We start from the raw sequence: 14,204 nt of genomic DNA, 5'->3' as shown, positions 1-14,204 counted from the left end.
GGTGATGGTTCTTGCCTGAATTTTTACTATGATGGTCATAAAATGGTAATTTGCTAATTTCCTTCCTCACTTATTAGTTATTCTTCTTTAATGAAGAGCTTTCCTGTCTCTTTCTCATTTATTTTTTTCATATCAGAATGTATTCTTTTTCCCCCAATGTCTTATATAGCCATGTCTCTCATTAGCCATTTTGATATTCAAATAATGTCCATTTTCCTAGTGGGAATTCCTTTGAGCTAGATCTGATGTCCTCTTGATGTATCTCCATTATATTAAGAAATACATTTTTTTTTTTTTAAATAATGAGTCTGGGAATGCCCGGGTGGTTCAGTGGTTGAGCGTCTGCCTCAGAGCCTGATCCTAGAGTTCCAGGATTGAGTTCCACATCGGGCTCCTTTGGAACCTGCTTCTCCTCCCTCTGCCTCTCTCTCTGTGTCTCTCATGAATAAATAAATAGAATCTTAAAAAAAAAAAAAAAGAATGAATCTGTACTGAAACTGTGAAGATCAAACCAGTACCACAAAACCAAAGCAAAGCAAAGCAAAACCAAAACAAAGCAAAAAGGAGACCAAAGTAAAGAGACATGTCAACTAAATGTGATGGGAGAGTCTTGATTAAATCCAGGAGATATATCTATAGATATCTATATTATATATTGTATATATATATATAATTTAAATTATATTAAATATAGCTTAAGTGTATATGTATATTTATAGATACACACATACACATTTAAATCAGCTATGTAAGGCTTTATAGGGACAACTGGAGGGCTAAATTAAGTATTAATTTAATTAAGTATTACATAATAGCATTATATCAATGCTCATTTTTTTTCTCTTTTTAAAGATTTTATTTATTTGATAGCAGGAGCAGGAGAGAGGACCAGAAGGAAAGGGAGAAGGAGACTCTCTGCTGAGCAGGGAGCCAGATGCGGGGCTCGATCCCAGGCCCCCAGGATCCTGACCTGAGCTGAAGGCAGACACTTAAGTGACTGGGCCACTAGGTGCCGTTCAATGTTAAATTTCTTGAACGAGGGAACTGGACTGTGGAAATGAAGGGAATCTGTTAGTTCTTTCCAGATACACCCTGAAGTATGTAGGGATGGAAGTGTCATGAAGTCATGGAGGTGAAGCCCCTCTTTCTCCAGTGGTGACATGATCATATGTGTATGTATGTGTACAGAGAAGGAAGCAAATTTGAGACAGTGGGAGCGAGCAGTGACTCTAGGGGAAGCAGAGATCATTTCACTTAAGATTTTTCTGAAGTGAGACATTTTTCAAACTAAAGAGCGCAGAGGAGGGACACCACGTCGGGTTGGGTGAGAAAGGCCGTGGAAGGTAGCATGGGGGTGAGCTGACGACCTCCAGTATCTTCAGGACATCCTGGAGGGGCTGGGGAAGCCAGAGCTGCGTGGGAAGGTGGTTAGGGGCAAATGGCAGAGAACAGAACCTTCTAGGGCAGCAGTGATTTAGGACCTGCGGGCCCTGCAATTTTAATGGTGCGGCGTTTGGTTTTAAGCACGCATGGAACATCATTTCATTTCACATCCATATTTCACCCGCAAAACTGGAGGTCAGATTCCAGCTCCATCCTGGTTCCAGTCACTTAGTGGGAGGTGTGTTGATGGGCTCGTCTGGTTCGTGGCTTTTATTTCAGAGCTTCATGAGTGATTGCAGTTCTTGCTTGTTAATCTTGCCATGGGATCACGGTTACATGACTGGGGCGGGGCGGGGGGGACATTTAAGGTGTCCAGTGATCAGCACTGTGCCTTCTTTTCTGTCAAGTGTGATTCTTGTTTTTATCTGATGCCTACCACGCAGCTTCACACAAAACGGGTTTGCTCCCCTGCCCTCCCCCCCCACCCCACCCCGCCCCACGGCTCCTGGTACAGGTTTGTATTCCTGGCATCCCTGCTCTTGTGCGATGAGTTGCAGGAGGCCCCAATTCTCACTTTGTCCCCACAAGTAAAGTAGCAACTGCTTTAAACTGATAACGACACGGTTTTGCTGCCCTATAGACAGTCAGTTAAACTCTGATATGTGGCCACTGCCTCGAAATTCAAGCAATGGAAATGACATCATTATCAGCCGACTCTTTATGATGAAAAATGACCCACATTAGGAAACAATCTGAACCCAAGGAAACTTCGGTGATCAATCATCACAATTATCATGTGCCGGTCTTTTATGTAAATCCAACCCACAGTGAAGCCGGCTTTGGGTGGAGGAGTCAGGGGAGGAGAAATCCTGTGGAAAAGAACATTAGTACAATATAATTAAGCAAAAGGGAAAGCTCCAGATAATATATGTTTCTCAGGGGACCATTTCATGCCTTAGGGACCCGGACAGATCTGGGCAGAGAGGGTTGCATCATCATCATTAAAAGCATTTGTTAAATGCCCAGAGCTACAGAGAAATGGGCTGGGCTTTGTGCTGCATGAAGTTAGTCGGAACAGGCTAAGGTTCTCCCTCCAGGAACTGGAGCCCTGGTGGGCTACTCATTTGATGGGCAGAGGGCAGAGGCTCCCCTCACCACAGGGAGGACATTACAATTCCAAGAGGATAATGTTCCACCTGGTGGGGGCCAGGGGTGCCTGGATTCCCTCATTCTACTTCATTTCCTTCTGACCAGTCCTTCTCAGCCCTGTATGGCCAGTCACAGGCTTATGGTGACCTGAGTATGAGGTAGAAGGACTCAGATGGAAGGGGATTGTCACTGTCCACCCGCAAGATGGCAGACTGGTAGCAGAGAGCGAGGCGGTGGGCCTGAGGTGATGCTCTTGCCTATATCTGTGGGCACATGGGATCACTCCGGGCCAGCAACTCCTGGCCACTCATTGTCTCTAGAGTCTGTGTTTCTCTAGTCCCTTTCTCTCAAACCTAGTAAGGGTGGGAGTATGTGTGAATGTGTGAGGAGACATAAGCGAGGTAAAGAGGAACAGAGAGGTCATGGATGTGGCTGTGCTGGTCCCAGGAAATTGCAGAGAATAGACTTACCAAGGTGCCTCTAAGTTGCTTGTGCCCTTGGATACGTGAAAACTCAAGGAAGTGAAAGTTTAGCTTCCTCATCCTTCACCAAAACTCCAGAGCCTATAGGTGACCAGTTAACCCTAGGCTAGCGAGGGCTGGCAGCAGGGTATCCACATCTTGGCCCCCATCTGTGAATACCAGGTCCATGTCAACCCTATTTTTTTCTGGAAAGGACTTCATGGTATCATCTCTTCCATTCTTCTTGACTCTCCCTACAAAACCCATCATGTGTGCTCTTCTTATCCTAAAATTAATGTGAAGTTATGAGGCCTTGGCCTGCTTCCTATTCTTAACTATGCTCTATTCTTTGCTATTCTCCAGCACGTTTTCCACCTGCAGACCAAGAATATCTGAGATTCCCTCCTAGGAATTTGTTCCTTGTAGCTAAAGTTTTGCCATCCTATGGAATAAAAACGCTCCTGTTGGACAGTGCACTAAATCCTCAGGCGGAGCTGTGGATTTTTCCACAAGGCAGCCGAAGGCAGGTTTCCCAAGGGCAAAGGGAGGAGTGGCTGAGAGCAGGAGCACTGCCCCGACGGGGCAGGCAGGTTGCGGCCTCTGGGAGGGAAGGGGGTGGGCTCAGTGCCTGGGAAGGCAGAAATCAAACCTAAGAGGACTCCCCGTTGACTCAGGTGCTGTTCTAAGCCATTATGCCGGTTGGGTCATTTAACCCCACAGCACCTCTCATGGACAGAGCTGGGACTCAAACCTTGTGGCCCAACTTGTAACCCCTGCGCTTCACTGTCACACAGCACCCGGAGTAGGAGCAACAACCTGGGGGTGGGGGAAGAAGCCTACTAAGCTCCCTGGGAAGGAGGTTCTGACTGCCATCCTCCAGCCCTGACTCAAAGTCCAAGGCACCTTAGCTGTCTGTGGTTGTAGTGGAGATGTGTGTCCTGGTAACAGCAGGAGGCCACACCCCGTCCAGAAAACCCGATGGCTTGCCAGCAGAGGCCTCCCTCTGTGCTGGTGGGGTCAACTCCAGAGCAGCCATGGGAATCTTACTGTTGGCAGAGGCCAAGAACCCTCCCTGGGTGGCCTTTGGACTTGTAACAGCTTCCTCATCTGACCCACCAAGGCAAGTTAAACACTGCCAGCAATTGCCCAGCTGATTTATCTGCAGACATGAATGAAATCAAACCTTGGGATCTGTGGACGTCATCGGGCATGCTCCAGTTGGCCTCAGCTGTAGTCCGGCGGCTGCTTAAGAGAGCCCCATCAGTTACGTTAGCTTAGGAAGAGGTTGTGTTGAGCGCTCTCTCACCACGTGGAGGGGAGGGGTGTGTTTTCTGCACGGGAAAGAAGCTCTGTTATCCTGGGCTAAAAATGAGGAAAGAAAACCACTTAGGAACATACCCTAGAAAGATAGTCCCCCTGTGCTCCCTACAATGACAGAGTCAAGGACTCGGGCTCCTCTGGAAACTGTGCAGAGGCCCTCGCCTCCACATCTACCTCTGCAGATTCAGGTCTGGCTGGGACAGGGCTCTGGCGGGGGCGGGGGGGTTGAAATAATCATTTCATAGCTCTGGTTTAGATCATGCGTTCTCTGATGAACAGTCCATACATGGTTACCAAGAGCCATTAATCGCTGTTCGTCTTCATTATCCAGGTGACAGGAAAGGCGAGAGGGAACAGACATCACTGGATCATTTTGCCTGTCTTTGTGAGCACTGCTCTTTGGACCAGCTCCGATCTTTCCTCCCCACTTAGCATAGGGAGAGCAAGACAAGGGGATTCAGCAAGGGTTGTATTTGGAAGGGTAGAAATAATTGATTGTGGCTGGGAGAGCAGGAGCTAATCTACTTCGGTAAAATCTCCATGCATTTATACATTTGGTGAAACTATTATTTTATGTCTGAGGTCTATGGGACATACTGTCATTAAAATCACCACGGTGTGTATATTCACCTGGCTCACAAAGGAAATCACCCCCTCGTCTCTAGTCCGGTTCCTGCTGCTCACCAGTGAAGGGCCCTCCAGAAATTCTTGGACTCTTGTTTCTTTCCACAAAGTCCTTTTGCATCTGGTACATATTCATGACTAGATTTTAAAACTGGAGTTTTTTTTTTTTTTTTTTTTACACCCCATTTAGCTTGTGCCCTTCTTCAGAGCCTCTGCATTGGGCATGTTCCTAATGAGTGCCAGGTGGTGAGTGTGGTAGGGGTTGGGGTGCGGAGAGCAAATGGACTGGTGTAGTGCTAGGGACCTGGGGTCAAGAAAGAACTCAACCAGGTATTAGCGGAGTGACTTGACTGGAAACTCCTGAGTATCAGATTTTTACTGTGAAGTTCACAATACCCACCTTTGGGAAGGCTCAAGTAAGATAAGGTATGGGGACGTGCATTGGGAACTAGAAAATCTTACAAACGCGCAAAGGGTGGCTCCTGGATTTAAGTTGGATCAAGTAGTTCTTGAAAGAAGACAGTCTAAGTCTGGAGCTTTGTTGAACAGATATTCCTTATTGATTTTTCTCCTAACAGGGTTTAATCTATACTCTGTTGTCCCGTGTCTAATTTTTCAAAAGATAAGCATGTTAGAAAGACCTGTGCTTTAAATTGTGTGGGGCAAGGGCCCAAGGAATAGGTGTATGTCCTTGGAAGGGGGTTCCTGCCTGACTGCCGGGGTGGCCCCCTTGCTCTGCCCCCCAATTCCCACCCCCGCCAGGCCTTTGAGCTGCCTCATCGGTGGGCTGGGGTCTGTAGAGGCAGAGGGCTGTGGTTCCATCTGTGCTCAGAGTCTGCAGGCCTTTCCAAAAGTGAGGTGGTTTGACATTTGGAGAGTTATGATAATTTCTACCACTTACTGTTTGCTGCGTGCCAGGTGCTGAACTAAGCACTTTACACGCATTAACCCATTAAATCTTCACAATAGCCTCGTGAAGCAGGAACTCAAACCATCCTCATTTTAGAGATAAACTGAGATTAGAGAGTTTTAGGTCGATTGTCCACAGTCAACAGTTAACGTAGTGCAAATCACAAGTCCCACGTGGGGCTGACTCCAAAGGCTGCTCTTAGTAGAATGCTCCTCCAATACCTGGCTGGCCTGGGGCTGGTCACAGCAGCCAAAGCCTCAGATCACACAGCAAGATCAAACTCAGCTCTGGGGAGCATCTGCTCTTGCTAAAGGAGGGAAAGGCAGAGGGCTGGGACTGAGCGTGGCTTCCATGTGTGGCCCTCATGTACCAAACCTGACATCCATCCCAATCTGAAAATGCCACAGGTCAACACAGCAGGGGTGTGGCTGTACCTTGCTTCAAAGTCTATTTATTAAATACGTAACTGGCCATTTAAAACATTTCTTTTCCAAATAGCTACCCCCACATCTTTTGGCAATTTAAAGGGGCCAGCATGAACTACACAGATCATTGCAAGTCTTCCTTTTGACTTCTTTGATTCTGACTTCTTACTGTTTGTAGTTTATAAGTTCATGTCCAAAGAAGGAAAGGAAGAAGAAAGACAGGAAGGGAGGAGAGAGAGAAAGATAGGTAGAAGGAAAGAATGAACGAATGAATGAACCAAAGAAAAGAAAAGAGAGGAAGAAAGTTTATTCAAGAAAGGTAAGTTACAGGAGAGAAGGAGTGGGGAAGCTGAATGCAAAGTAGCATGAAACCAAAGACTTTTATGTCTTCTCCACCCACCCAATACCATCCCATAAATCTTTACATTATATTCTGCTAAATGTGTCAGAAATGCAACCGGGCTTGCAAATAATTGCTGCCATTGAATGCATCTCCCCTGGCATATCCATTGGAGCTCAAAATAACCCATGTAACCAAAGAGTAAATCAGTGACTGGACACCCAGTGCCAAGCATAATCTCAAGCAACATTTAACTAGGTTCAATATTTATTTCCCAGCCTTGAGTCACTTTGAAATGATCTGGACTCAGTTCAGACAGGACCAGCCCTAATTTTATGCTGCTCTTGGACCCCTTCCAGCAGCATGAGGGCTCAGATGTCAGGGAGTTCCAGAAAAATGAGATCCCTCACAGATTTCACAATTTAAGGCACCCTCTTCCAACGTTGTGTAATGTGTGAGCCTTTTGACTGAAGATGCAACCTTTTGAGAGGGCTTTGAGCACCCCCTGAGAAGCATGCCTCACCCGTGCCCCATCTCCCACATCATCCGTAAGGATGGGGCAGGTAAAGTTAACCTGCTTAACGGCTTGCATAAATAAAATCTCCCAATACCCACATGTGGGAAAAGAGTAACCCTCAATTGATTACCATTTTCCAAACAAATGACATTTTCCCACACAATTAAGAAGGACAGATTTGGGAAGCTTCAGGACACATTAAAACAGCAAATAACACTGCTCCAAGTTTAATGGATACAGGGACACATCAAATAAATAGCAGCCAATTTTCAAGCTTTTGTATTACAAATGCTCAATCAATAGAAAACCAAGCAATTTTAGTGTACATCAGAGATAAATCTCAAGATGGCAGGATTGACTTTTAGCTCCCTGTTAAAGGGTATCGAACTGACATTGAATGACCTTACACTTAGCCAAAACATTTATTATAAAAGTCTGACACGGTTAAGTGAAATGATTGATACTGGCCCATTTTGCTCTAAAATGCAGCCTTTCACCTTTCTTAGTTGGGAAATGGGGAAAAGGACCTCACCCATAAAATTAAAGATTTTCCTTTTTAAAAAAAATTTCTCCTTAATCTATAGATGATTAATGTCTTGCTTCAGAATAGTCATCTGCATTCTGGAGTCTGAGATAGCTAGGTTCAGAGCTCAGGAAGATCTTTACCAGATTTTGAACCAATTTTACAGCATCTCTAAGGAGAGGTTTCCTTAGCGCTAGAATTGGGAGGATTGGAATTAGATACTGTACTTAAAGCAGTTAGTAAAGTGCCCAGGCTCATGCTCAAATTCTAGTTTTATTATTGTTGTAATATTATTTATGTTGACTCCTGACTTCACGAATCCATAGATTATTATGCTATTAGTAGAGGTAATAACTACAGTAATAATTATAGACACCTCGCAGGTACCAGGCACTGTACTTAATGCTTTAGATACATTTTCTCATTTAATTCTCATGACTACCCTCTGAGGTACGTGCTATCATCCTAGTAGTTGGAAGTTAGGAAACTAAGGTTCAGGGAAATGAGTGGCATTGTTAAAGATCATGCAGTTGGCCTTCTCCGATTGACTTATTTCACTCAGCATAATACATTATATGGTCTCATTCATTTGGGGAATATAAAAATAAAGGGAATAAAGGGAAAAGGAGAAAAAATAAGTGGGAAATACCAGAAAGGGAGACAGAACATGGAAGACTCCTAACTCTGGGAAACAAACTAGGGGTGGTGGAAGGGGAGGAGGGCGGAGGGTGGGGATGACTGGGTGACGGACACTGAGGGGGGCACTTGATGGGATGAGCACTGGGAGTTATTCTATATGTTAAAAAATTGAACACCAATAAAAAATAAATTTATAAAAAAAAATCATGCTATTGGCCAGGATTCAAACACACCACCTTACCCTGGCTTCCCTGCCCTAAGTCACAGAGGTTTTTGCATTTTGTACTGTTAAACTCTTAGAAGAACAGAAAACTTCAATAATCCAGGGAAAGTCGCTTTCTCTGGACCTTAGGTCTTCCATCTGTCAAATGAAAATCGTTGGAATGGATTGTATCAGACATTTTGGGATTCCAGGATTCTAATGGAATCTGTTGTTGTCTAGGCAAACAGCTGAGAAAACATGTAAATGGATTTGATAAATGTTGGAAAAGGAGACTATGTTCATGTATGGCAAATTCTGCACGGCCACAACATTTTTGTACTTTCCATAATGGCTTAATTCCATCTCCTTCAGCTATCCTTTCAAACTCTGCTGTGGACTAAGCTGTCCGTTCACCCGCATGTGCCCATCCATAGTGTACGTGGCCAGTGTAGCAGAAGCTAACACAATCCCTTATTCGGATCAACCTTTACTTCCTGCTCCCAACCTTGATTCCTTGGAGACGCTTAACAACGACCCCTTCTTCCCAAATCTTAAAATATATCCTCCTGCCATTTTGGGAATAATGTTGTGATTAAACATTTATTTACATTTGGTCCTCACACTTGAGTGTGGACATAAAATAAAACCACTGATCGCTGTTGTTGCAGGGTTAGAATGTTTAAAATATTTCACATCCTGGCCACAAGCTAAGCAGTTTCCAGATATAGCTTGTTTGGGGACTGGGCTTCCAGGGTGGAGAAGGTGGGCAAATGTAGGAAGTACAGAGGATGCAAGGGTCTGGAGGTGATGGAGGGAAATCTGAGCCTCAACATCTGACCGGACCCAAGTCCTGAGCATTTCATTACCTGGTGTACTGCTGCTTGGGCCTAGTGCTGTGACACAGACACTGTCCTGGCTCGGAGCCCTCATTCTCACCTCTTCAACACGCAGTCTGCTGGTCCTGGCCTCCTGAATGACAGTTTATTCTGGTGGTGTGAAGGACCTGCAGAGATACTGTATGTGCTGAATTGGCTCTTCAGAAGGAGCCAGGACTCTGCATTTTGGCCTTCCACTCTTTTGGCTCACACTAAGGAGAGGGTGAGAGAGAGAGAAAAAAAAATCCGGCTTTAGTTCTTATGCTTGTCCTTTTATGATGTGTTTATATACACTAATCTGTCAGGAGGATCATTTGATTTCCCCAGTAACTTCTATCAAACCAGAGATCATTGTGGGGAAATTAGCATTAGTTAAATAACTAATTGACTCTAAGGAGACTACTGGCTAGTGCCTAATTAGAAAAAAAAATTTTTTTTTTAAGATTTTATTTATTCATGAGAGACAGAGAGAGAGGCAGAGACACAGGCAGAGGGAGAAGCAGGCTCCATGCAGGGAGCCCGATGTGGGACTCGATCCTGGGATTCTGGGATCACGCCCTGGGCCAAAGGCAGACGCTCAACCACTGAGCCACCCAGGCATCCCCCCAAATTTCTTTTAAATGTGTTTGCTTTAATTGACTTTAATGTATAGACAGAGATCAAGTCAGGGCTCAGGTATGTTGAGGGACTTCAGTTGGCCACGTCATGCCTTCTGCTGATGTGAGGAATAGAAACAGAAAATCTCAATTGGGTGAAGACTTTTAGGAATGAAGGAGGAGGACATGAATTTATGGTGTGTTTTATGAAGTTTTCTTTCAACATCGTGTATCACAAACTAAGAAAACTCTTTAATCTGAAAGTAACTAGGCTGATGGTTTATACCTACCCATTAAAGGTCAGTAGAAAGTCAGTCATGGTTGGCATTTTCCATGAAAGGATTAAAATTCAGTTGTTAAGCATGGTTTGCTATCCTTTAAATATGATTTACCAAAAAAAATGACCCCAGTTTTTCAGGGAAAATATACAAAGGATATCCAAATCTTGATTTTCTTCTGAGGTCTCCCTAACTTTGCTGTTCATGTCTCATCAGAGATTTTACCAAACCTGTTTTTCAGGGATTTGAAATCTCTCATAAAAATTAACTGCAGGCTTTTACGCAAGTTAAAAACAGAATTCATGTGGTTCCTTTAAAATCTTGCAAGTCTTTAAAAGAAGGACTAATAAAAATATACCTTCCAAATAGCTTTTCCTGTGGCTGTGCGGCCTGTTTAAGGACCCATTACAGTTCAGCTGCTCCTCTTACCCCTGCCCCCCAGCAGCAGAAAGTATTTCTGATTTTACTCGGAGCCCTCAATGGAAAATGCCATTCTTTTTTTTTTTTTTTTTCCTTACCAAAGATTGAATTAAGACCTTAGGAAAGGTACACGATAACTTCACAGTGCAGAGCTTGAATTCCTGTGTAGGTCACCACGGGGCTGAGGTCTCACTCACCCTGTGCTCAAGAATAGCTCATGTTGTCCTTGGAGCCTTGAGCATAGAACATCAATCTCATCCCTCCAGGCTTCGCAGACCAGGCCACCACACAGCCCAACCCTGTCTCTTGTGTCCCAGTAACAAAGGGCAGATGTGGTTCCAAGGTCACATATAGTGTATCTGTGCAGGGTCCATCGAGCCCAGTGGGAAGCTGAGAAAATACCCACACGGTTGCGGGCTACTTTAATCATCCTCAGGGGAAGGAGAAACCTCCGTGGCTGTCTGTGGACAATAGTCTCTTTGGGATCTGCTTACAACCTCGGTGCTTTTGTCTTAGAGTGATGTCACCATGCCCTGCCCTCTGCTGCATTATGAGAATGCACCAAAATTAGCTCTTTGGTGGAAGGAGAGACTAGGTTAAGAAAATGCAAAGATTCTTTCATTCATTTACTTTTTCATTTAAACATACCATGCCCAAGATACAATTCTAGGTACTGAAGTTAGGAGCCAAAAGATACAAGCCTTGTTCTCATGGAGCTGACCCTCCAGATGAGGTGAAGGACAGGGTGTTGGGTGGTAGAGGAGCAGCACCTAACCCAAGGTGGGGAGGGCTTTATGGAAGGCTTCCTGGAGGGTGTAAGTCATGGGTGAGGTTTGAGGAACAGATATAACGGACAATTCGAGTGTAATAATTATAATGAACAATTCATTTCCAGAGAAATGAGATTTTGATGACTCGAATTTAGTCCCAAAGGACTAAAAGGCTTTTAGGATGTAGCTTGGTAGCTTTCCTTTCTAGCTGTTTCCTTGAGAAAGGAACCATTTTATTCCTAATACCCAGTGTTATTTCTATAGGGCTTTATCCTGCTTGTGATCAAAACCCCAAAAGTTAGCTTTGGGATTCTTGTCCCCAAGCTCAGATCCCTGTCCCCACCCCCAGTTATTTCTAGATGTAGGACTAACCTGGTCACTGCTTCTTGGCAAGGCCCCAGACACAATGAAGAATCTCATTGGAGATGCCTTTCTAGAAGGTGACTTTCTTCATGACCTGTTTCCAGCATGATGCTTTAACTGTGCCATGACTATTTTCCACGGATTAAGAATGAAGTAGTGTATGGTATCAGGAGGGTCCCTTCTAGAAACCTAAATGATGTTGCCTTCTAGATAGAGCAAAGCTTCCTAGGGCTGAAAGAGAGGAATCTGATAGCCTCACCTGTCTGTGACTCAGCTGAGCGCCTACCAACTAGCAAGTGACACAAGCCCATGTCCTTTCCTCAGAAGGGCAGCCTAGGTCCCCGTGAGTCCTGAAACTTTCTTCCTGATTTTAAAGGCTTGGGTGTCTTGTTTCCTGGCCCCTGGAATGTTAGAGAATCAAGCAGAGAAAGGAGAGGGGGTGAAAGTGTTGGCTTCTAGAGGGGACCAGAAGAGGCTGCAGACAGTGTGGGGGTACCATAAGGGGAGAAGGAGACCCATGGGAAATAGAGATATGAGAATGTAAAAAGTAAGGACGTTTTGGCCAAATGGCCTGGCGTGAAGATTTAGTGTGAACTATGGCCTTTTTTCTCTTTATTGAGTCTTGTATTCTTTGCTGGCACTTTGTCACTTAAAAAATGCATTAAGTACATTCTTAATGCATAACTGACGTGAAAATTATGGTAATTTGGGATAGCAAAGGATTTTCTCAAGTCACTTTATTTTATTTATTTTATTTTTTCTTTCTTTTTTTAATTGGAGTTCAATTTGCCAACATACAGCATAATATCCAGTGTTCATCCCATCAAGTGCCCCCTTCAGTGCCCATCACACAGTTACCCCGTCCCCCCACCCACCTCCCCTTCCACTACCCCCTGTTTGTTTCCCAGAGTTAGGAGTGTCTCATGTTCTGTCTCCCTCTCTGATATTTCCCACTCATTTTCTCTCCTTTCCCCTTTATTCCCTTTCTCTATTTTTTATATTCCCCAAATGAGTGAGACCATATAATGTTTGTCCTTCTCTGATTCAAGTCACTTTATAAGTTATTACAAAGGTACTGCTCTCCTTGATGAGAAATGAGGTACAGCCCTTTTCTTTTAAGTACTTATAAAGGGAAGCAGGTGGCTCAGTGGATGAGCAGCAGATTTTGAATCAGGAGCCTGAACTGTTTCTGGCTTTGCTTCCTGTAACTCAGAAAACCATTCTCTCCTCCCATTCTTTTTTCTTTAAAATGTGGTCAGTTGCCCTCACAGAAGCATCTGAATGAAACCCATTTGTAGGGTGACGGGCACTGGGTGTTATTCTGTATGTTAGTAAATTGAACACCAATTAAAAAAAAAAAAAAAAAAAAAGAAACCCATTTGTAATGGGTGTGTGTAGGGGGGAGGATTTTAGGAACATACAGTATATTTACATGGAAGCTCAGGCCATCAGTGAATCTCTGGTGACCTCTAGGAGGGGACTGGAGAATGAAGGAGGTGGGGAGACTGAGGCTAGCAAGGTGAAGTAACCCAGCTGATGAAGGTGTATGCCATTCACATTCGTTGATCCGCCCTTTAATCTTTATGCATCTTCTTAGTTTTATTTATTACACGTTAAAACTCTTCTCTTGACATTGCATTTGAAATTATTTTATGGCTAAAGCTCTGAAGGTTTATAATGCAGTGGCCTCCTAATAGCAGGGCAATCAGAAAGATTTCATTTGGCACTGGTTCCCAATGATCTAACTAAGCCATTTAAAACTTTGCAAAGGAGCCCAGGAAAATGCTTAAGTTCTGTCCTGGAGCAGATTGGCTGAAGTGACCTTGGCCCCTCCGAGAAATGTGAGGAAAAATGATTGCCATAGCCACCCTGCTTTTGTGGCAGAGAGGGTACATCCTGGGGATTTCTCTGGCACCGCATCTATGCCAGGTTTCACGTGGCCTCCCTTATTACCGAGGGGTTGAGAGAACCGTAGAGAACCCAAGCATGATGATTTAATGACTGTTTGGGAGCTCTTTCCCCACATCACCACCACCTGCCCTCCCTACTCCAGCCCCACAGTCTAGAAAGGTCATTCTAGTAAAACCCTTTGAGAACTTTGAAGAAGTATGCACATCCATTTCTCCTATATCCATTCACAAACATTAGGGAGCTACTAAGTGCCTAGCCCCATGGCAGACAAAATGGTGAGTGTACACACATGTAACACATGATCCCTACTCACTGAAGGAGTCACTGCTATCATGTATATGGGGCATAAGCACATAGAATAAAATACAAAATGATATAGAAAAGGTTCAATGCAAGTATATTGTGAGGTAGCCCAGAGAATGGAATATAGAATATGGAGAAGAAGATGGACTTCACTGATGACAGAAGTAGGTTAAAATCTCATCCCTGTCACTTACT

General features: G+C 44.3%; 1 protein-coding gene and 1 long non-coding RNA gene across 21 annotated transcripts in view; one reads left to right on the top strand and one right to left on the bottom strand.

Moving 5' to 3' along the window:
• LOC144314205 (uncharacterized) overlaps window positions 1-14,204 on the top strand; it is a 375,014-nt gene that overhangs the window by 286,268 nt on the left and 74,542 nt on the right. The window lies entirely within an intron of this gene.
• On the bottom strand, window positions 899-14,088 carry LOC144314207 (uncharacterized). 4 transcript variants are annotated; one of them, XR_013380042.1, is made up of 5 exons: window positions 11,805-12,159; window positions 9,360-9,580; window positions 4,177-4,324; window positions 3,003-3,163; window positions 899-2,252 (listed from the first exon to the last, which is right to left on the bottom strand). It is a non-coding gene; the product is annotated as an uncharacterized LOC144314207 (long non-coding RNA). The 4 variants fall into 4 exon arrangements; XR_013380039.1 differs by lacking the exon at window positions 11,805-12,159 and adding an exon at window positions 14,020-14,088 and having other exon boundaries at window positions 1,062-2,252; XR_013380041.1 differs by lacking the exon at window positions 11,805-12,159 and adding an exon at window positions 14,020-14,088 and having other exon boundaries at window positions 1,789-2,252; window positions 9,430-9,580.

This window comes from Canis aureus, chromosome 5 (assembly GCF_053574225.1).
Source record: "Canis aureus isolate CA01 chromosome 5, VMU_Caureus_v.1.0, whole genome shotgun sequence".
NCBI lineage: Eukaryota > Metazoa > Chordata > Mammalia > Carnivora > Canidae > Canis > Canis aureus.
This window is presented reverse-complemented; position numbering and strand designations above follow the sequence as displayed.